Source organism: Rhinoderma darwinii, chromosome 4 (genome assembly GCF_050947455.1).
Source record: "Rhinoderma darwinii isolate aRhiDar2 chromosome 4, aRhiDar2.hap1, whole genome shotgun sequence".
Lineage (NCBI taxonomy): Eukaryota > Metazoa > Chordata > Amphibia > Anura > Rhinodermatidae > Rhinoderma > Rhinoderma darwinii.
In genome coordinates this window covers 234,544,991-234,568,222 of record NC_134690.1, presented here as the reverse complement: position 1 = coordinate 234,568,222, position 23,232 = coordinate 234,544,991, and positions in this window count along the sequence as shown.

The window sequence follows — 23,232 nt, the reverse complement described above, 5'->3', positions numbered from 1 at the left end:
TCTTTTCAGTTGTTCTGCGTCTCACAAATGTTCTTCTGTGTGATCCAAACACCTCAAACTTCGATTCGTCTGTCCATAACACTTTTTTCCAATCTTCCTCTGTCCAATGTCTGTGTGCTTTTGCCCATATTAATCTTTTCCTTTTATTAGCCAGTCTAAAATATGGCTTTTTCTTTGCCACTCTGCCCTGAAGGCCAGCATCCCGGAGTCGCCTCTTCACTGTAGACGTTGACACTGGCGTTTTGCGGGTACTATTTAATGAAGCTGCCAGTTGAGGACCTGTGAGGCATCTATTTCTCAAACTAGAGACTCTAATGTACTTGTCTTGTTGCTCAGTTGTGCAGCGGGGCCTCCCACTTCTCTTTCTACTCTGGTTAGAGCCTGTTTGTGCTGTCCTCTGAAGGGAGTAGTACACACCGTTGTAGGAAATCTTCAGTTTCTTGGCAATTTCTCGCATGGAATAGCCTTCATTTCTAAGAACAAGAATAGACTGTCGAGTTTCACATTAAAGCTCTCTTTTTCTAGCCATTTTGAGAGTTTAATCAAACCCACAATTGTAATGCTCCAGATTCTCAACTAGCTCAAAGGAAGGTCAGTTTTATAGCTCCTCTAAACAGCAAAACTGTTTACAGCGGTGCTAACATAATTGCACAAGGGTTTTCAAGTGTTTTCTAATCATCTATTAGCCTTCTAACACAGTTAGCAAACACAATGTACCATTAGAACACTGGAGTGATGTTTGCTGGAAATGGGCCTCTATACACCTATGTAGATATTGCATTAAAAACCAGACGTTTGCAGCTAGAATAGTCATTTAGCACATTAACAATGTATAGAGTGCATTTCTGATTAGTTTAATGTTATCTTCATTTAAAAAAACTGTGCTTTTCTTTCAAAAATAAGGAAATTTCTAAGTGACCCTAAACTTTTGAATGGTAGTGTATTGTATATATTTCCTGAAGCCAACAACCTCACTATTTTTTTTTTTTTTAAATGCCAAAAATCCAGGCATAAAGCCAGTTTGGTCAACATGAACCAGGGACGATATTAGATTGTTCAATCTAGTGGGCAATAATTTGGCTAGTATTTTAACATCTGAGTTAATAAGCGAGATAGGATGATAGGAGTCTGGAGTCTGGAAGAATGGGATCCTTCCCTGGCTTCAACAACACCACAAAAAGAGCCTCTCTCATGGAGGCAGGCAGGACTTCCACCTCCAAGGCATTAGAAAATACTTCCCGAAGTTTAGGCACCAAAACCTCCACACTATCCTTATACCAATCAGCCCCCAAGCCATCAAGCCATCAAGTCCAGGAGTTTTAACAGAAGGCAGCATCTGAATAGCGTTTGCTATATCATCATCAGTAATTGGGCTGTCTAACTCCTTCGCCTGCGCAGCAGATTAGTGCCACAAGGGAAGTGAATGCAAGAATTGCTCTACTTCTTCCGGGGGCCCACTACACCTGGAACTATATAATGCAGCATAAAAATCACTAAACACTTTGTTTAAATCCTTTGGGGCAGTAAATAGCGTTCCGGCAGAAGAGAGAATAGATGGAATAGATGAACATGGGCGCTCCGACCTTGCCAAGTATGCCAGTAGTTTACTGTTCTTATCCCCAAATTCAAACACCGATGCAGTAGACAGCACATACTTTTTTATTTGTTCAATATGCAGAGTGTGTAGGTCCCTCTGGGTCCTTGCCCATTGACTTTTTGTAGCTGGACGGGGATCTGGAATATATTCACTCTCAGCCCTCTGAATCTCACCCACCAGGAACCTCTCCTTCTCCCGGGAAACTGCCCTGCACTTCGCTACACCTTCCGCAAAGGCACCTCTAACCGTGGCTTTATAGGCGTCCCATGCTACCAAGGGGTCCGGGTATGAAGTATTATGTTCCCAATATAAATTATGAGAGGACAACACCTCAGATTTGACCTCAGGAGAGGACAACCATGCTGAATGGAGTCTCCAAATTTTGGAGTCAGCTGGAGGACCAGCAGAGAACGTCAACATGAGGGCTGAATGATATGTGATACCCCTACGAGTCATATCTATAGAAGTGACTGCAGGTAAAAGATCCTGGGACGCCATGGCAAGATCAATTCTAGAGAACGTGTTATGGGAAGAAGAGTAATAAGAGTACCTTTTTTCAGATGGATATTTCCAGCGCCATACATCTGTCAAGTGAAGCATTGAGGACCAAGAATTAAGGTGAATAGAAGATTTGTCCGATCCTCCCGTACGATCCATTGAGATATCAGGGACCGTATTGAAATCCCCAACACATAACTCCGGGCCAGCAGGGAATTCTGGCAATTTCTGAGCTATTAAATCAAGCAGTGCGGGGTCCATAGGCGGGGGAATGTATATATTAACTATAGTAAAATTTTACCCATGTATTGAACAGTGTATTATAACATATCGCCCAAAATGATCACAGGCTACATGCAACACCTCCAGACGCGCACTCTTGGCTATGAGGATCGATACTCCCTGAGAATAGGTAGAGTATGAGGAATGATATCCTCTTTCAATACAAGCCAGTTTAAGGGCAAACAATTTTTGTCCAGTTAAATGTGTCTCTTGTAAACAGACAACACGGGGCGAGTATTTTTTCAAAAATCTTAAATTTAAGAGAACGTTTACATTTAGAATTAAGCCCACGGAGATTCCAGCTCAACACTTTAATTGGAGCCATAGTACGCCTGGAGCATAGAAAGCAGCCAGCGTCCTAATGCAAACATAGGATGGGAATGGAGAGAAAGAGAGTGCACAATCATTCACACAAACAAGCATCTTACGTATCATAAAATTATATAATGCCAAAGAAAGTAGACCCCAACTATCCCTTTCAAGCACTAAACACTGCCAGTGTAGACCTTTACCCACTAACTAAAATACAAATAGAGAACAGTGGTCCCTGATTAAGCTAACAGCTAACTAAGCAGCACAGTCCCGAGAGCTAACCCCTACTGAAAGGGGGGGGGGGAAGGAAAATTCAACATATCACCTAAGCATAGTGATAAATACAACATTGTAAGATATCAGTAGGTCTGCATATTAACTTTTCAAAGCAACATTTACATGTTTGCTGACCAATTCAAGTAATGAACAGTCCAAGAGAAAAATGTTAAAAAAACGGGATCGTCTGCACATACGCCCTATTCAATCAGGGGGGAAGGCCTCTCCTGGGGCATGAGGCGCAGCAACTGTCCATTCCAAGGCCTCAGTGGGGGAGACAAAAAACCTTGCGGTAGTGCCATCAATAAACCTGAATTTGACAGGGTATAACATAGCGTACTTGTACCCCTTGTCTTGGAGTTTCTTCCTGACCTCCGTAAAGCGAATACGCTGCTTCCGTATAGCAACTGAAAAATCTGGATAAATGGAAATCTGTTGGGTATTATATAGGATAGTTCCTTTGCGCCTCGTCGCTTGGAGAATTGCAGCAGACGAGCCAGAAGAGGGCGAGGAGGGCCTCCCGGCGACCCAGGCCGAGCAGGGACCCTGTGAACCCGCTCAGTGGTAAAAAATGCTGAAAAGACAGTTGCATCAAAGGTCTCCTTTAACAACAGTTCCAGGAAGGACACTGAGTTGTTGCCCTCCGTCTTCTCAGGCAGCCCCACTATGCGAATGTTGTTCCTTCGCAGCCTATTCCCAAAGTCATCAGCCCTTTCCACCAAGGCCTCCACTTGCCTCTGTAAATCTACAATCTGCACTGGGATAGGACGTAGAGTATCCTCCACCTCTGAAATTCTGCCTCTGTTTCGGTTGTACGTTCCCACACTTTTTGCACCTCATGCCACAGTATAACAAAATGTTGACGCAGTTAATCAACTTTTGTAACCAGCAAAGATTGACAGGAGTTAATTGCCGATCGTGATTCAGCAAATTTTGTATCCACATGTGAGGAATAGGCCTGTGGTGATACTGGTCGTGAAGGACTCAATAATCCATCAAGCATAGACAGAGACGGGTCTGGAGAGGCAGTGAAACGTTCAGGTCTGGTAAATTTTTCCAGCTTCTTCACTGCATTAGCTTTAATTTTAGACAGGGCCACACAAGAAGCACCATCCTCTAAATCGTCCAAGGACTCCTCATCAGAAGGGGGTATGTAGTGTCCCGAAATGGATCTGGTCTTCCCCCTTTTCCCTGCCTTACTACCTCCCATATTGAAGAAGAGAGGTTGCAGGATATGCACAAAATGGATGACAAACAGGAACAAAGGATGGAGCAAGTCCACAGGCTAGGGAGTATAGCGCCACAAGTAACCAGTGCAGGACCCAGTGCTGGGTAGTCAATAAGTACGTGCAGATAGCTTAGTCTTATGGCTAACAATGTCACACAATGATCCAGGGAAAAAGTCCTCCCTTCACCACTCCAGCTGAGACAGCACATCCATGGGCGGCAGCACAACACCCACCTCGACGCTAGGAGCACACCGGTAAGGCAGGGCTTGTAGCTCTGGATCAACAGGCCATCCGCCCTCCGTCACTAACCTCCTCCAACTCAGTTTCCACATGCAGGACAGCACTCCAGCGTGCAGCCTGTCTCAGCCTCCCGCCACACGCCAACCGGAAGTGCTGCGCGGCCTCCTGCTCCTTGCTCCAGGAATGCCTCAGAACCCGCGATCCCGAAACTACACACAGGTATGTATACCGTAGGGAGTGTAGACACTTGTCCTGTCTATAAAAACGTCTTTGCAAGAAGGATGGTGGTGATTTTAGCAGGATGAGGAGTCAGGGAGCTCTATCCTAGTCTTGATTTAAAGCCAAGATTCTTGGCCTGAGCTAGAGCCTTTAGTAACCAGAATGTAGGGAGAGATATTTGAGAGAGATATGTGAAAGAGTGTATCAAAATCCTGGTGATAACAATCATTTTCATTAAACCTTACAAATAATTTTAGAAAAAACAACTTTATACTATACATTGTGCAATGATGAGTTGGCACACTGCCGGTTTAGCAGGAATTCCCAGTATTGAAAGCTTTGAGAATATAACCTTGAGATAGGATATTCCCATAAGTGTAATGGTATTTTAATGACTGATTCCTTCTCTTACCTTCAGTATGCAGCTGCATCACATAACTAATGGCCAGAAATGTAAAATGAGCGACATTCAAAATTAAATAGCATACACCTAAACAGATTATTAAAAAGTATTTTGCTTAACATAAAAACAAGCTTGCCTCATATAACCTCTGTCCTTGACTGACACCAACACATTCCATTTCTATTCTAACATGTTTTTTTGCATTAAGTATATCCAAACATTGGAAGCAATAAATTAAAAGATAAAAATTAAACAAACATACGGAAGGTCATGAATAAAAGTATAGATTAAAGTAAAATTAGGGAATGGAAAAAATGGTCAAGTAATGTGTCATATCTAAAAAAAAAAACGTCTCATGATGTATGAGGAACATGTTGCACATTGGAAAACTTACTCCATGTATTAGTTGTCATACATTTCTGATGCTCTTGAGTTATTGAAAATGTTTTATGCATTTTTTAACCGCTTCCCGACCGCCCACAGTAAATTCACGTCGGCATTTGCTGGGCTCTGTGCACGGTGGGTGTTAAAAGCGCGATCCGGGTGTCTCAGAGTAGCGCTGACACCCGGATCGCTCTGTTAACCCCTGATTCTGGTCCCGGAGACATGACCGGGACCTAATAGGTTCAGGTCCCGGTCATGTGATCGCAGGGAAAGCTTGTTGTAGCAACGAACTGGAGTTTGTTACTACAACAAACTGGAAAGTTTGTTGCTACAACAAACTTTCCCGGGGACCGATTGCGGGTGCTGCAGTCGGTTACAAGGCAGAACTGGAGGCCATACAACGGCCGCCGGGTCTGCCATGCACAACAGCCTATGAGAACCAGCCGGAGACCGGTCCTCATAAGCTTCCTGTCAGTGTGACTCTCAGCGTCACACTGACCGTTTATAATACGTTACACTACCTAGGTAGTGTAATGTATTATAGCAGCCATCAGTGCTGCCAGTCTTCAAGTAAAACAAGTTAAAAGTAAAAAATAAAGTAATAAAAATGTTTTATAAAAGTGTAAAAACGAGTTATAAAAGTTGCAAAAACAAAAAATGCTATGTTTCCTATAATAAGTCTTTTATTATAGGAAAAAAATGAAAATGTTAAAAAAAGTACACATATTATCACCGCGTCCGTAACGACCCAAACTATAAAACTATAATATTATTTTTCCCACACGGTGAACAACGCAAAAAAATAATTAAAAAACAATGTCAGAATCACAATTTTTTTTTGTCATCAACCCTCCAAAAATATAGAATAAAAAGTGATCAAAAAGTCGCATGTACCCTAAAATAGTACAAATAAAAACGACAACCCGTCCCGCAAAAAACAAGCCCTTATACAGCTTTTTTGCATGAAAAATAAAAAAGTTATGGCTCTCAGAATATGGTGACACAAAAAATAAATCATTTTATCGAAAAGTCATTTTATTGCGCAAATGCCACAAAACATAAAAAAAACTATATACATCTGGTATCGCCGTAATTTGTGAGAATTTTTTTTTTGTCACTCTGCTTGCCCAAAAAAATCTAATAAGAAGTGATAAAAAAATCACATGTACCCTAAAATGGTACCAATGAAAACTACAGATTGTCCCGCAACAAATAAGTCCTCGCACGGCTCCGGTGAAGAAAAAAATAAAAAAAGTTATGGCTCTCAGAATATAGCGACAGAAATTGTGCAGTGTCCAAAAGGTGATAAGATCGGGCACCATTTATCAGTGCGACATTGGCCACATATCTGCGGATTATTATTTATTTACCGAATTATTATACCCTCTTATTATGTCCTGATGTACTCTGCCCAATTTACACATACCCCCACATCATAAACTGAAATACCAGCAAAACCCCAAACAGAACAGTTACCAAGCAAACTCTGCGCTCCAAAAGTCAAATGGCGCTCCCTCCCTTCTGAGCCCCACAGCGTGCCCAAACACCAGCTTACGTCCACATATATGATATTTTATGTCCGGGAGAACCCGCTCAACATTGTATGAGGTATTTGTCTTCAGTGGCACAAACTGGGCACAACATATTGTGCGTTAAAATGGCATATCAGTGGAAAATTTTAATTTTCACTTTGCACCATCCGCTGCGCATTAACGCCTTCACGCACCACAACTTAATAGCATGTCGTGGTGCGGGGGGTTATATATGGAGCGGGCTCATGCGCTGCACCCGCGCCATATTCTGCAGGTGTCCGCTGTGTATTACAGCTGACACCCGGGACTAATGGACAGGAAAAGCGATCGCGCTGTTACAGGAGCTTGTAAAAATGATATTATACTGCAATACATTAGTACTGCAGTGTATTGTACCAGCGACCTAATGATTGCTCGTTCCAGTCCCCTAAAGGGACTTTTGGGAGGTTTCCACTGTTTTGGTACCCCAGGGGCTTTGCAAATGCGACATGACACCCGAAAACCATTCCAGCTAAATTTGAGCTCCAAAAGCCAAATATTGTTCCTTCCCTACTGAGTCTTGCCGTGGGTCCAAACAGCAGTTTATTACCACATATGGTGTATTGCTGTAATCAGGACAAATTGCTTTACAAATTTTGGGGTGATTTTTATCCTTTATTCATTGTAAAAATTAAACATTTCTATGTTTTTTCAGAAAAAAGTAGATTTTCATTTTCACGGCCTAATTCCACTAAATTCAGCAAAAAAAATGTGGGGTCAAAATGCTAACTATACCCCTAGAAAAATTCCTTGATGGGTGTAGTCTACAAAATGGGTTCACTTTTGGGGGGTTTCCACCGTTTTGCTCCCTCCTTCATGGCACTGAAAACCAATCCAGCAAAATCTGTGCTTCAAAATCCAACTGGCGCTCCTTCCCTTCTGAGCTCTGCCGTGGGTCCAAACAGAAGTTTAGTACCATATATGGGGTATTGCTGTAATCAGGAGAAGTAGCTTTACAAGTTTTGGGGTGCTTTTTATTCTTTATTCCTTGCAAATATCTTTTTTTTTAATATTTTTTCAGAAAAAAAGTAGATTTTCACTTTCACAGGCAAACTCCAATAAATATAGCAGAAGACCTGTGGGGTCAAGATGCTAACTATACCCCTAGATAAATTCCTTTAGGGGTGCAGTTTCCAAAACCGTGTCACTTTTGGGGGATTTCCACTGTTTTGGCACTACAAGACCTCTTCAAACCCGACATGGTGCCCAAAAATATATTCTAAAAAAAGGAGGCCACAAAATCCACTAGGTGCTCCTTTGCTTCTGAGGCCGGTATTTCAGTCCATTATCAGACTAGGGCCACATGTGGAATATTTTTAAAAACTGCAGAATCTGGGCAATAAATATTGTGTTGCGTTTCTTGGGTAAAACCTTCTGTGTTACAGAAAAAAATGTATTACAAATGAATTGCAGCAAAAAAAAAAAAATTTGTAAATTTCCCCTCTACATTGCTTTAATTCCTGTGAAACGCCTAAAGGGTTAAGAAACTTTCTGAATGCTGTTTTGAATACTTTGAGGGGTGCAGTTTTTAATATGTGTGATTTATGGGGTCTATCTAGTACATAAGGCCCTCAAAGCCGCTTTAGAACTGAACTGGTCCCTGTAAAAGTCGCTTTTTGAAATTTTCTTGAAAATGTGAGAAATTGCTGCTAAAGTACTAAGCCTTGTAACGTCCTAGAAAAATTAAATAATGTTCAAAAAACAATGCAAATATAAAGTAGACATATGGAATATGTGAAATAGTAACTATTTTGTGTGGTATTACTATCTGTTTTACAAGCAGATACATTTAAAATTAGAAAAATCATAATTTTTGCAAATTTTCTCAAAATTTTGATGTTTTTCACAAATAAGCAATGAATTTATTGACCAAATTTTTCCACTAATATAAAGTACAATATGTCACGAAAAAACAATCTCAGAATCGCTTGGATAGGCAAAAGCATTCTGGAGTTATTACCACATAAAGTAACACATGTCAGATTTGAAAAAATAGGGCTGGTCCTGAAGGCCAAAATGAGCTCGGTCTTGAAAGGGTTAAAGACTAATTTTTGACATTTCCCATCATTCACACGTTTTACATACAAGCCCCTCTTTAATGTGTGATATTGCTGATAATGCCAAATGAATAACAATTCGTTTTGCAAAAACTAAAATTGAGATACAAAAACAGGAGGCAAAAGCATGCAAAAATGCTAAATACAGTGCATTAGAAGTTGTTATAAATGACTACCAGTGATGAGCATTGTTTCGGTTCCAATTCTATAGAACTAGCTGTCAAATTTGATTTGGTCCAAATAAATTCATCACAAATTGAAAGTGCCCCGATTGCCCTGAAAAGTTGTGTATGACACTTTGAGGTCTTCTGGGGCTGTATCCAACCCCTTTAAAGCTCTTTAATGCCAAGACAGCATTAGTAATGACAAAGTGACAGCAAGAATTATGAAAATGGGTAAACGGATGGTAACTGGCGGTAACAAACAGCCAGTTTGAACTGTCAGATTTTTGTATGGCAGAATCTACAGGGGGGGGCTGTATGGCAAAATCTACAGGGGGCTGTATGGCAGAATCTACAGGAGGGCTCTATGGCAGAATCTACAGGGGGCACTATCTACAAAGGGGGGCTGTGTGTGGCAACAAGGGGAGGGGTGACATTATACTGTGTGGGGACCACTAAGGGGACATTATACTGTGTGGGGGCAATATACTGTGCGTGGCACTTAAGGGACATTATACTGTGTGGGGGGCACTAAAGGGGGCATTGTACTGTGTGGGGGCACTAAAAAGGGCATTATACGGTGTGGGGGCACTAAAAAGGGCATTATACTGTGGGCGGGCATTATACTTTTTATGGGGCATTTTTTTGTATATGCAGGTGGGGCACAAATAAAATTTTGCACGGGGCGCCATCTATTCTAAGGCCGGCCCTGGTGGCATATTACTGGTGACATAACAGGTTCTCTTTACATGAAACAAACTTATTGTGCAGGGTTTTTTGTTTTTTTTTATGTATAGGGATTCCAAATACGTGTATTAATTATGCTTATTAATTCTGGTGACTTTTATTTATTAAAATAAAATAAAAAATCTTATTCTATGTTTATTTTTTACTATAATGCAATGTCAAACTGCTACATGACATTATAATTACTAACTGTCCTTATACAATGGACAGGAGGCCTGTTAGAGCATATTGTACTTAGGTATGCTCTAGCTCATGTCATGACAACAACCCCTATCTTTATGCTCTATTAGAGCATATGAAAGTCATAAAAGGGGTGTTGTGCTCGGGACCCCCTCAATGAGACAAAATGGAAAGGTGGTATGTAAGATTGACTCCGGGAGATATTGCCGGTCAGCTATTCATGGTCAGCTATTCATATGAACAGCCGTAGCTACAGGCAAAATATATGGCCAGATGAAAAGCTGAATACACATAAATCAGTTTATTGCTGGGTCATCGTTGATTTATAAAAATTAGTTGTCTTCGTGATATAACCAATTAAAACTACACAGTTTAATATATTTAAAAAGGTGAATTTTTTTCTCTGACCCAAGGTCAGTAATAAATATATTGAAAAGAACAGGGCCCAGTGCTAGTTAGGGTATGTTCACACGGCCTATTTTCAGACGTAATTCGGGCGTTTTACGCCCAGAATTACGCCTGAAAAGACGACTCCATTACGTCTGCAAACATCTGTCCATTGCTTGCAATGGGTTTTACGATGTTCTGTTCAGACGAGGTGTAATTTTACGCGTCGCTGTCAAAAATACGCCCGCGTCAAAGAAGTGCATGTCACTTCTTGGAACGTTTTTGGAGCCGTTTTTCATTGACTCCATTGAAAAACAGCTCCAATAACGTCCGTATAAGACACAGCGAAAAACGCGAATACATGCAAAAACGTCTGAAATTCAGGAGCTGTTTTCGCCTGAAAACAGCTCCGTAATTTCAGACGTATTTTGCTACTGCGTGCGAACATACCCTAAGAGTAATGCTCCATTCACATCTGCATTGGTTCCGTCAGAGGTTTTCGTCAGGGGAACACATGAACTGAATCCAAACTGAAACAAACGGAAATGTTTGCATCACCATTGATTTCAATGGTGACGGATCCGGTGCAAATGTTTTCCGTTTGTCAACGTTGTTTAAGAGTTCCGTTTTTTTGACAGCATCAATACCGTAGTCGACTCCGCTATTCATTCTGTCAAAATGACGGAACTCTTAAACAACGGTGACAACGGAAACCATTTGCACCGGATCTAACACCATTGAAATCAATGGTGATGCAAACGTAAACCTACGGTTTCCGTTTGTTTCAGTTTGGATTCATAGTTACATAGTTACATAGTTACATAGTTAGTACGGCTGAAAAAAGACACATGTCCATCAAGTCCAACCAAGGGAAGGGAAAAGGGAAGGAAAAATTTCTACACATAGGAGCTAATATTTTTTTGTTCTAGGAAATTATCTAACCCTTTTTTAAAGCCATCTACTGTCCCTGCTGTGACCAGCTCCTGCGGTAGGCTATTCCATAAATTCACCGTTCTTACTGTAAAGAAGCCTTGTCGCCTCTGCAGCTTGAACCTTTTTTTCTCCAGACGGAGGGAGTGCCCCCTTGTTTTTTGAGGGGGTTTTACAAGGAACAGGATATCACCATATTTTTTGTATGTGCCATTAATATATTTATATAAGTTAATCATGTCCCCCCTTAGTCGTCTTTTTTCAAGGCTAAATAGGTTTAATTCTTTCAATCTTTTCTCATAACTTAAATTCTCCATGCCCCTTATTAGCTTCGTTGCTCTTCTTTGTATTTTTTCCAACTCCAGGGCATCCTTTCTATGAACTGGAGCCCAGAACTGAACTGCATATTCTAGATGGGGCCTCACTAATGCTTTGTAAAGTGGCAATATTACATCTCTGTCCCGCGAGTCCATGCCTCTTTTAATACACGACAATATCTTGCTGGCCTTTGAAGCAGCTGATTGACACTGCATGCTGTTATTGAGTTTATGATTTACAAGAACACCCAGATCCTTCTCAACAAGTGAATCCGCCAGTGTAGCTCCCCCTAGGACATATGATGCATGCAGGTTGTTGGTACCCAGATGCATAACTTTACATTTATCTACATTAAACTTCATCTGCCAAGTGGACGCCCAAACACTTAGTTTGTTTAAATCTGCCTGTAATTCATGAACATCTTCCATAGTCTGAACTATATTACATAGCTTGGTGTCATCTGCAAAAATAGAAATAGTGCTATTAATCCCATCCTCTATATCATTAATAAATAAGTTGAATAATAGTGGTCCCAGCACTGAACCCTGGGGTACACCACTTATAACCGGTGACCATTCAGAGAAGGAATCATTGACCACAACTCTCTGGATACGGTCCTTGAGCCAATTCTCAATCCAATTACAAACTATATTTTCTAAACCTATAGTCCGTAATTTACCCATTAGGCGTCTATGGGGGACAGTGTCAAATGCCTTTGCAAAGTCCAAAAACACTAAATCCACAGCGGCCCCTCTGTCTAGACTTCTGCTTACCTCTTCATAAAAACAGATTAGGTTAGTTTGACAACTTCTGTCCTTAGTAAAACCATGCTGGCTGTCACTTATAATGCTATTTATTGTCACATAATCCTGTATGTGGAACAGGAAAGCTAAGATGGAACCCATTAACGGAGTCCCAACGCAGATGTGAAGGAATCCTAACCAAGAATAAAAACAATGATATTTTCTTTTTATTAGCATTGCAGCGTCCATGGCCACGGGCCGTCGGGTTTACTCACCTCCCGACGCCCGCAGCCATGGATCCGTGAGCGCTGGTCCCATCTCCTTCCTAGGAGATGCCAGCGCTCACTTCCGCTCCATTCTGCTTTGTCCCGTAGGGGCCAGCGCGCGCACATCAGGAAACCATCATCATCAACGGCCCGTGATTTCCTGGTCTATAAGAAGGCCCCAGCCCTTCTGATCCTTGCCCCAGCGTTGTTAGTTTATCCCAGTCTGTCTTGCAAATGGTCCCTTAGTGTTTCCCATTCCAGTTGTTACCCGTGCCCTGTTACCTGTTCCTGTATCCCATGCTGTTCTTGTTCCTGTGCCTACTAGTGTTGGAGTCGTGTCTACTGCACCTGCTGTCATTTGCCACGTCCAGTGTCTTCTGCCATGTCCAGTGTCTTCTGCCACGTCCAGTGTCTTCAGCCACATCCAGTGTCTTCTGTCACATCGGATACTGCCCGCCACATCTGGCGCTACCTGCTGCACTGGCCTCCATCCGTGCTGAAGCCACAGCCACCGTCTGGACTAGTTCAGGTATCCAAGCGTTACTATCTACTATTGACTTTCGTATAGACTGTGACCTGGTCAGCTGCCTCTCCACTACGGCAGAGCAGCCTAGTGGGTCCACATGCCCTGTGATCGTGACAAGCATACAGCAAAATAATTGCATTATTAACCAATAATAAATCAGATATAGTAGTCTGTCTTTGGCAAAAGAAAAATGGCTACTAAAAAACATTTTCTTTAACAATACCTTTTATTTAATGGGTTATTCCCAAGTTGAGTAACTTTTTTTTAATACATCCTAAACATAAATAAAAATATAAATATATTGCTCTAAACAAAATTGTAATATTCATTTCCTAACTCCTTTTTTCTCAACTCCCTTTTTTCTCAACTAGATAATGAAGTCTACTGCTGGTTATATTTTCTAAAAGGGGGTGTGAGCAGCTTGATGTCAATCAAGCCGCTATGCTCTGTTAGTGCACGCTCCCGATGTCGTTCGATAATGTCGTTTTTGCTACACCCCCCCTCCCTGTAGATAACTCCATTGGGATACCTTCTAGGAGTGTAGTTTCCGACACTCTGGCTGGGAATTCCTGTCCTGGAGGAGCCCCTGACTGTAGGGTCCGTGGTGTAAGCTGCACATAAATCAACTGTTTGAGATAGCGTCCTGCTCTGTCTCCTGTGCTCCTGTCGGCAGTACAGAGGCCTGCTCTGATACAGGGCTGGTTTCTTACAGCAGATGGGAGCATAGGAGACCCAGCAGAACGCTGTCTCATACGGCTGATTTATGTGCAGCTTACACCACGGACAGCAGCCAGTCCATGCTGCTGTGTAGCATAAGTATGTAACAGACAATGTTATATGCCAATTCTGATAAGGGCTCAGCTAACTCGGCTGGCCTTTACTGATGTGCCGAGTACAGGACGGCTCCAGGGCTAGTGCGCATTTGTCTGGGGGCCATCCTATAGACTTGAATAGAACTCAAGAGAGTTGGTCGGGCAGGGATCTACTACGTTCCCGAGATCCCGGCCATCCTCACTGCAAAATAAAGAGGTAGAACAGCGAAAGCGCAGCCACCGCTAGAGGAAAGCAGTGGTGGCCGGATCCCGGATCCCAGTAAGATGGTGCCAGGATATCTCGCAAAGTACAGCATTTAAAAAAAAGAAGGTATTTACAAAAATAATGTTGTTAAAGAGGCTCTGTCACCACATTATAAGTGCCCTATCTCCTACATAAGGAGATCGGCGCTATAATGTAGGTGACAGCAATGCTTTTTATTTAAAAAAAACGATCTATTTTTACCACTTTATTAGCGATTTTATATTTATGCTAATTAGTTGCTTAATGCCCAAGTACTCCCCTGTACAACGCCCACTTGGTCTAAAGTAAAAATACGCCCACATGGGCATTAAGCAACTCATTAGCATAAATCTAAAATCGCTAATAATGTGGTAATAATAGATAGTTTTTTTAAATAAAAAGCTTTACTGTCACCTACATTATAGCACCCATCTCCTTATGTAGGAGATAGGGCACTTATAATGTGGTGACAGAGCCTCTTTAAGCTTCATAGGTATATTTATCAAGATGGGAATACCCCTTTAAGTAAAAGGATATGGTCTTTTTATACAAAATAAGTCATGGTGTATAAAACTTTTATTTTATCATCTTACCTAAGAGTTTTTCCGATTGCACAATTATCTCCACCCGAATGTCCCATGTTAACTTTAGACGTTTTTGTAACATGATAAAATAACAGGCATCCAGTTGTTTTTCTCCTGTTGAAAGGAATTAAACCATGTAATTTAGGACATGATTCATTTGCCATTCTAATACAGTACCTGAATAACTCTAGAAGGTACTTTTAATTCCTTGGAAACCTTTCAGACAAATCACTTTTCCAGTGTTCATAGCATATGTTTTCTCTTTACGCAGTCGATTAATCCTTCATGCTATTATTCAAGTCATTGAATGTTTTGTTGTAGACCAAGTAATATGAATCCCGGCCTATACACTGAAATACAAAGCAAATCCTAACAAACCTAATATGAGATAAAATAAAATCACATATCTCTTTGTTTTTGAACTGTGTTTGACCTTGGACTCTTCTTTGGACAAACAGCTTAAATTCTAATATTATTTGACAAATGAGAATGACATAACCACAGGTAAGGCTCTGTTCACATCTGCATTGGGGTCCCATTGTGACGTTCCGTCGGAACGCTATTGTTGTCTATGCTATTGCTTCTGGCAAAACGACGGCCTAGCTTACTATGTCCACGTTGTAGCACGATTTGTTGCATTCAGTGCATTGTACACGTAGACTTCTAGAATGCTAGAAGATCTAATAGATTGATTGCTGTAGGCCCCTGAAGATTTGCGCCAGAAATAAATAGCAAAGAAACGCGTAGGGCTAATAGTGGGTAGGATAGGAATTAAGGGTCTTAGCACTTGAACAATATTCCTTGCACCTAACTTGGATGTGCTGTACTTGGATTGAATCTATCTACCTTGTGCAGATCTCTATAGGTGTGGCTATTGGACCCCCCTATATCTCTGATATTCTATGTCCAGTTTACAAACATATATAAAAACAAATAAAAATAGATAGCAACTAAGGTACAAACTGAACATGAATATATGTGATATGTTATTTTTTTTAGCATTATTACCTACCACACTAGATTAATTTATTTTCTGTTAATGCCAAGTGCGAAAGCACTAGACACATATTATTCATACATTGTATCATTTATCTTGTATAAGCTGACATACTTATGATACAAACTTTGGCGGTGAAGCGTTGACTGACAATTTATATATCCCCTAAACAGGTCAGAGACTCAGTGAAAATAATCTTAACTACACATGTTGGGGAAAACTAACGGAAATTGAGATTTACTGACAGTGATTTAAAACGACGGGTCTGGTGCACAACAGAGACAAACGGAAACCACGGGCACCGGCTCTGTCACCATTAAAATCAATGGTGATGGAAACGGAAACCAGGTTGTTAGTTTGTGTCTGCTCAGGGTCCCGTTCTGACGGAAACCTCCGACGGAAAGTCAGAACGGGGCCCCAACGCAGATGTGAAAAGAGCATTATTGTTTTGAAGTAAAAGACAACAAGTTCGCAATAGAATAATGCAGCTGTATTTTGTGAAAAATCAAACATAATACCATCTAGTAATTGTACTAATTAAGTGATTGTAGTAGTGTTCAGTTAGCTGATTGCCCTGCTGGGCTAAGTAATATACAATAGTGGCAGGATGTAACCCTTAATCTAAAAAGTAGCTTTATTGGATTTGTTTAAAAAGATACAAAAAAATAAATTAAAAATTAATCACCCTGGTGTGAAAGTGTTTAAAATACAATTCTGACCAGCGTTAGTCTCAGGACTGTATCCACTAGTGTCACTTTCTGTTTGTGTGCACTAGGGACCGACTAACATCTATACAATTCCCAGACTAGCCTGGACCCTGATCACAAGTCCTCTTGTTTGTGTGGGGTTTGTAGTCCTTTCCTCTGTATATGTTGGAGGCTGTTGGTTTGCTCTGACAAGAGCGGCCTCCAAACTCACAGAGCTTCTATACTATTCTGGTAGATAGTCCCTATATTAATTTCACTGCTCCAACATGTTTCACCAGTCTCTTTTACTGGCTCTTCAGGGAGCAAACTGGCAGCATAACAGGACAGTTTTGATAATGACAATGGCAACCAGAATACAGGATTGCTGCTGCTATATACTCATAGCCACACCCCCCTCCCTGTTCACACAGCCCCATGTATCCAATCAAGAGCAAGGCAGGTGCGGCTAGAGAGCCCAGCGCCATCTATTCTCTGATGTAAGAGGGGCGGGAGCTGGGCGTGTGAGATAGAGTAACCATGGGGACTAAACAGCCCTTCCCCACAGCTCAGTAAACAAAAAGGAGCTGTCAGATCTCCTGATCAGGAAACATTGCAGCAGAGTGCATTGTAGAGAAATCTTACAAACCATTTATCCAGTGACCGCATGAGTGGACGCTGCATCATATAGATTGCAATAAACCAGTCTCCTAAAACTCACACATTATCGGAACATATTAGATGCATATATGTGACACCCTGTGGTACTTCACTTGTGTGGGTGAGACTATCAGGTAAAATTGAATGCCGGTCTGTGGATCAACTCAAAATAGAGTGGCTGCATTATGCTAATGATGGAGAGGTCTGGACTCCTATTATACTTCTACACTTCACAAAAAGCAGCCAAAACTGACATTCTCATTAAGTCCTGCCGGACTAACAGATTTCATCCTGTGGATCCATCTGCATTCTACCTGAAGAATCCTTTTATACCAGTTACCCCCTCTACAGTTTTTGGGAACAACCTGGATTCCCACAAATTTCATGGAAGCAGGATTACCCCGATGTACCGTATGGACATGTCGTGACATTGGTGTATCTCTCTCATTTTGGATATCATTAAAATGATCCCGTATCCTCCGTCTAAATTCGCGCTGGCCGTTTAAGGTCGGGTGCGGGACACAGCAGACCAGAGCGGAAGTGAGCGCTGGCGTCTCCTAGGAAGAAGATGGGGACCAGCGCTCACAGATCCATGGCTGTGGGCGTCGGGAGGTGAGTAAACCCGACGTCCCGTGGCTATGGACGCTACAGTATCCCCCTCTTACGCTCCCTCTTCTTGGGGCCAGAGCGAGCGTCACTGAGTTTCTCTTCTGGCTCCCAGGACCTCTCCTCAGGACCAAACCCTCTACAGTCCACCAAATAGAAAGTCCTTCCTCCTACCCTTTTGCAGTCCAGGATCTCCCTCACCTCGAACACATCAGAAGAACCGCTGGAAGCAACTGTGGAACTAGAGGTCTTGCTGTAGCGGTTCAGGACCACAGGCTTCAGGAGGGACACATGAAAGGAGTTGGGGATTCTGAGGGCAGGAGGCAGCCGCAGCTTATAGGAGACAGGGTTTATTTGTTGCAGAATTTTGAAAGGGCAAAGGAATCTGGGAGCAAACTTGTATGAAGGCACCTTCAAACGAATGTTCCGAGAGGATAGCCAGACTTTGGTGCCCGGAAGATACTGCTGTTATGGATGTATACTCAGGTATACTCGTCAGTTGACTGCCTGGTCCAAATTCAGTAGGTTCAGCTTTAGCGTGCGCACGGAAGAAAATACACTGACACCAAGGGTAGGGTCAAAGTAGATCTCATTTATTATGCATTACACTCAAGCTTATATGCTGTCACAAAAAGGGGCTTTCCTTCTGACTTTAGGCTGTGCGTGGTACTCATACATTGGTTCTCTCTTTCTCTCTATGTATATATATATATGGTTAGGGTGTATTCCCGGATGCAGGGGCCGTTGTAAAAGAGGAAGTGGAGTCACAAACATACTTATAATCCACAACAGTTCCCCCTTTGACTCCATTTCAATGCTATCCCTATGATCCAGCCCTAGTACCCTTCGTTCCATGTTTCACCAGTTAGGAGACAAGCCTATGCCTAACGCATAGGTCCCTCTTAGTGGTCTTTGATAGAAGAGCTGGATACTCAGTAACCGTATGGAGGGGGTCTGCTTGTGGTAATCCGTTGCTGTCGGTTGTATAAGTTCCTGACCATAGGACGCAGGCGGTTTTAGTGCATCCTCCTCTTCGATTTCGGAAAATTCAGCATACATGGTTGGGGAGACATCTTCGACCACCTTGGTTATGAGTTTCCTTGCACAAGGGATGACACAACACACACAATGAGTGAGAGTATAAGTATTATACATACAAAAGCTATGACAGCTTGCACTAAGGCTGCCTTCCACCCTCCTATCCAAGCAAAAGCCTGATCCCATGTGTTGGTAATCCCTGAATTCCTTTTTAGTTCTACTGATAGATCCTCCAGTCCTTGGAGTGCCTTACTTATACTACCATCAGGGGCCCTTGGTCAAAGTCATTCGAGCAAGCAGATTTTTCCCATTTTTATCCTTTCTGTCTTGTGCCTGTTGTGGTTTGTATCCCCATTCTGTTCCAGTATTCCACCCCACATAAGCCTACTTCTCAAAATTTGATCCCTCTCCGTTTCCTGGGTGGTTATACAGATGTACTGGGTCCCCTGGTGCATGGTTGATTGCCACTGTGGGCTAGGGCATGGGACTATAATGCAATAGACACTTATAGGGCTTGAAGTGTTATACCAAAAGGTGATTACCCCTTGGTCCTTAGTAATCGCTCCCATAACCCTCCTGTCCCTTAGTTCCACATATCATCCCCAGAAAGCATAAAAAGGATATGATCATCATGGTTCTATTCCGGGGTCGAGGTCTTTTTGCAGTGAGATGCGTGGACCCAATTATCTCTTCCTTCAAGTTTCACCGATGTGGGGGTTGTGAGAAGGACTTGGAAGGGGCCGTCAAACCGGGGTTCAAGCGAACTTTTCCGATTGAACTTCTTTAGCAGGATCCAATCCCCTGGTTGTATCGGGTTCTCTCCTGTCAGAAAGTCAGGATCTGGAATGGAAGAAAAGACTTTGCCATGTATGTTAGTCAACCGTTTGGTTAGTTCAATTACATATCTGGACAACGTATCATATTGCATATTCAGCTGCTGGGGGAAATATAGTCCCAATCGGGGTACACTGCCAAATAGTATTTGGTAGGGGCTTAACTTTTGAGGGCCCTTTGGTGTGTGTCTTACACTAAAGAGGGCTAGGGCTAAACTTTCTGGCCAAGGTTTCCCTGCTCCTTCAGCTGCTTTCAGCATTTTCTGTTTGAGCGTACCGTTAAGCCTTTCCACCTTTCCACTGCTCTGTGGATGATAGGGAGTATGAAAAGCTAATTCAGAGCCAAGGGCCTTCCATAGTTCCCTCGTAAGGTTGGCTGTGAAGGCTGGGCCTTGGTCACTCTCGATTGTCTCAGGCACGCCATATCTGCACACTATTTCACTCAACAGCTTTTTAGCAGTGGTTGTGGCTGACTGGTTTTTTACCGGGAACGCCTCTGGCCAACCCGAGAAGATGTCTATCACTACTAGGACATATTCATACAAGCCGGATCTTGGCATTTGTATGTGGTCTATTTGGATTCGCTGGAATGGGTACAGTGGCTTTGGAGTGCATTTCGCTGGAGGTTTCACCATTTTCCCAGGGTTGCACTTCCCACAGGTGATACATCCCTTTGTATATTGATTCGTCATGATAGAGAATCCTGGGGCAAACCAATACATTTGTACCAGGTTATTCATAGGGATTTTCGACAGGTGTGTTGGACCGTGCGCCCACTGGGCCATCATGGGGTATAATGCCCTTGGAAGACACGGTTTGTCATGCTTTGTATACAACCCGTTGTCCATTGTTGCCCCCTTTGTGATCCACTCCTCCTGTTCTGCTTTTGGAGCTTGCTTTTGCAGAGTGAGGATGAGCTTATTCATGGCTGCCTGGCTATGTAGTGGCGCTTTCTCCTGGTCATCTGGTTCGGAGAGACAGATGAGATCAGCGTAGCTGCTTCCCGAGATTTTTGTTCCTGAGGTTGCTGCACGTTTAGCGGCCATATCAGCCAGGTTATTCCCCCTTGCCTCCATTGTATCTGCTCTGGTATGTGCTTTGACCTTGACAATAGCCAGTTCCAGGGGCAAGAGAAGGGAGTCCATGAGCTGATGGATGGCTTGGTGATGCTTGATTGGATGTCCATTTGATGTGAGAAAGTCCCGTGCTTTCCAGATGGGTCCGAAATCGTGCGCAACACCATAAGCGTACCTAGAATCGGTGTAAATGGTAGCAGTTTTCCCAGATGCTATATTGCAGGCTGCAATTAGAGCTTGGAGCTCGGCTTCTTGAGCAGACATGTGTGGTGGAAGCTGAACTTCGAGGAGTACCTCAAGGGCAGTAGTAACTGCCATGCCAGTATGGAAGCGTCCACTTTCATCCGCAAATCGTGAGCCATCAACGAAAAGGGTCAAGTCGGGAGCTGCTAGAGGTTCATCGGTGACGGTTTCCAACCCGGCGGCTTCTTGGCTGAGTACCGCTAGACAATCATGTGTAGGTTGGAGGAGAGATTGTTCTTCTTCTTCTTCAGAGATAGGTGAATCGGTAGGAAATGGGAGGAGAGTAGCTGGGTTGAGTACCATACATCTGGAGAGAGTCACGTTATCTGGGATGAGCAGAGAGCATTGGAGGCGAAGGTGACGTGCAGCAGACAAATGCTTTGGCTGAGTTTGTGTAAGTATTGCTGAAATATCATGTGGAGCAAGGATAGTCAGATCATGCGCCAGTACTATGTCCGAGGTTTTGTCTAGTAAGGCATGCACTGCAAATACGGCCCGTAGGCATGAAGGTGCTCCTCTGGCAACTGGGTCGAGGCGAGCTGAATAGTAGCCTATGGGTCTTTGTTTGCCACCATGTATTTGGGTGAGTACTCCAGTGGCATGACCAGTCTTTTCCATGACATAAAGGCGGAATGGCTTGGCATAGTTCGGGAGTCCCAATGCTGGGGAAGAGACCACTAATGACTTGAGTTCATAGAAAGCAGTCACTGCTTCTGGGGGTAATGAGAACGGGTTATTCTTCAGAGAGTCATACAGGGGTTGCATGAGGACAGAAGCATGTAATATCCAGGACCTGCAATAGGAGACAACTCCTAGGAAGGCCTGCAATTGGGAGTGCGACGTGGGGATAGCAAGGTCACTGATGGCATTTTTCCTGTCCTCCGTCAGGTGTCTGGATTGATGTGAAATACAATGGCCAAGGAAGATAACTTTCTGCAGGCAGAACTGGAGTTTCTTCTTAGAGGCTCTGCACCCAGCAGTGTGCAGGAAGGTTAACAGGTTGATTGAGGAGTCTCGACAAGTAGGTAGGTCGGGGGCACATAGTAGAAGGTCATCCACATATTGCAGGAGGCACACCTGAAAGTTGGCTTGCTTCCATGGCTCCAGAACCGAGGTCATAGCTTTGGAGAACATTGACGGGCTGTTTTGGGCTCCTTGCGGCATCACGGTCCAAGTGTATTGGGAGCCATTGTGTGTGAACGCAAACAGGTATTGGCAGTCCTTGTGGAGTGGGACACTGAAGAAGGCATTTGCTAGGTCAATGACAGTGAAATAGCAGGCTGTGGGTGGTACCTGTGCGAGGAGGGTGTGTGGGTTTGGTACTATTGGGGTCTCAAGTACCGTTGCTTCATTTACTGCACGTAAGTCCTGTACCATGCGGTACTGTGGAGGTTGTCCCTTCTCCACCTTTTTCTTTACTGGAAAAAGGGGGGTGTTACATGAAGAGGTAGTGGGGATCAGGGCTCCTGCCGTGAGATACACTTTTAATTGGGTAGTAATAGCATCAGACTGTGCGATGGACAGAGGGTATTGAGGTTTTCTTGGTAAAGCAGCATGTGGTTTGAGTTGCACCGTGACAGGGGATACATGAAGGCGGCCAATGTCCTGTGGTCCGGTAGACCACAAGGCATTAGGAACGGCTGATAGATCTGTGTGATCTATGCTTGAAGCAGGGGTGTCGGGGAGTGAGAGCAGGCCATAAATCTGGACAGTTTCTTCCTCTAGTAGGGGAGAGGAAAGAGAGACTGTCCCATCCTCATGGTAAGTGATTGTAGCTTCAATTTTTGACAGGAGATCTGAGCCTAAAAGATTCACCGGGCATGTGGGGGAAGCTACTAGCTGAGCTAACATGGGCCTGGATGGTTGAAGGGAGAGTTGCAGTGGTTTAGTGAGGTGGGATCTGCGTGATTGTCCGTCCACTCCAACGCATGCTACCGTGTTTTTGGAGATACAATTAGGGAAAGGGAGGTCGGACTGTCGGATAACACTTCTGGCAGCGCCGGTGTCCACTAGGAACTTCATAGGTGTTCCCTCAATGTCGATGTGTATACATGGGGTGGGGCCTGCCGGGGTAAGGTGTGGCAGGACCAGTGGAACCGGTTTGCCAGCAGCCTATGGTTGCGGGGCAGG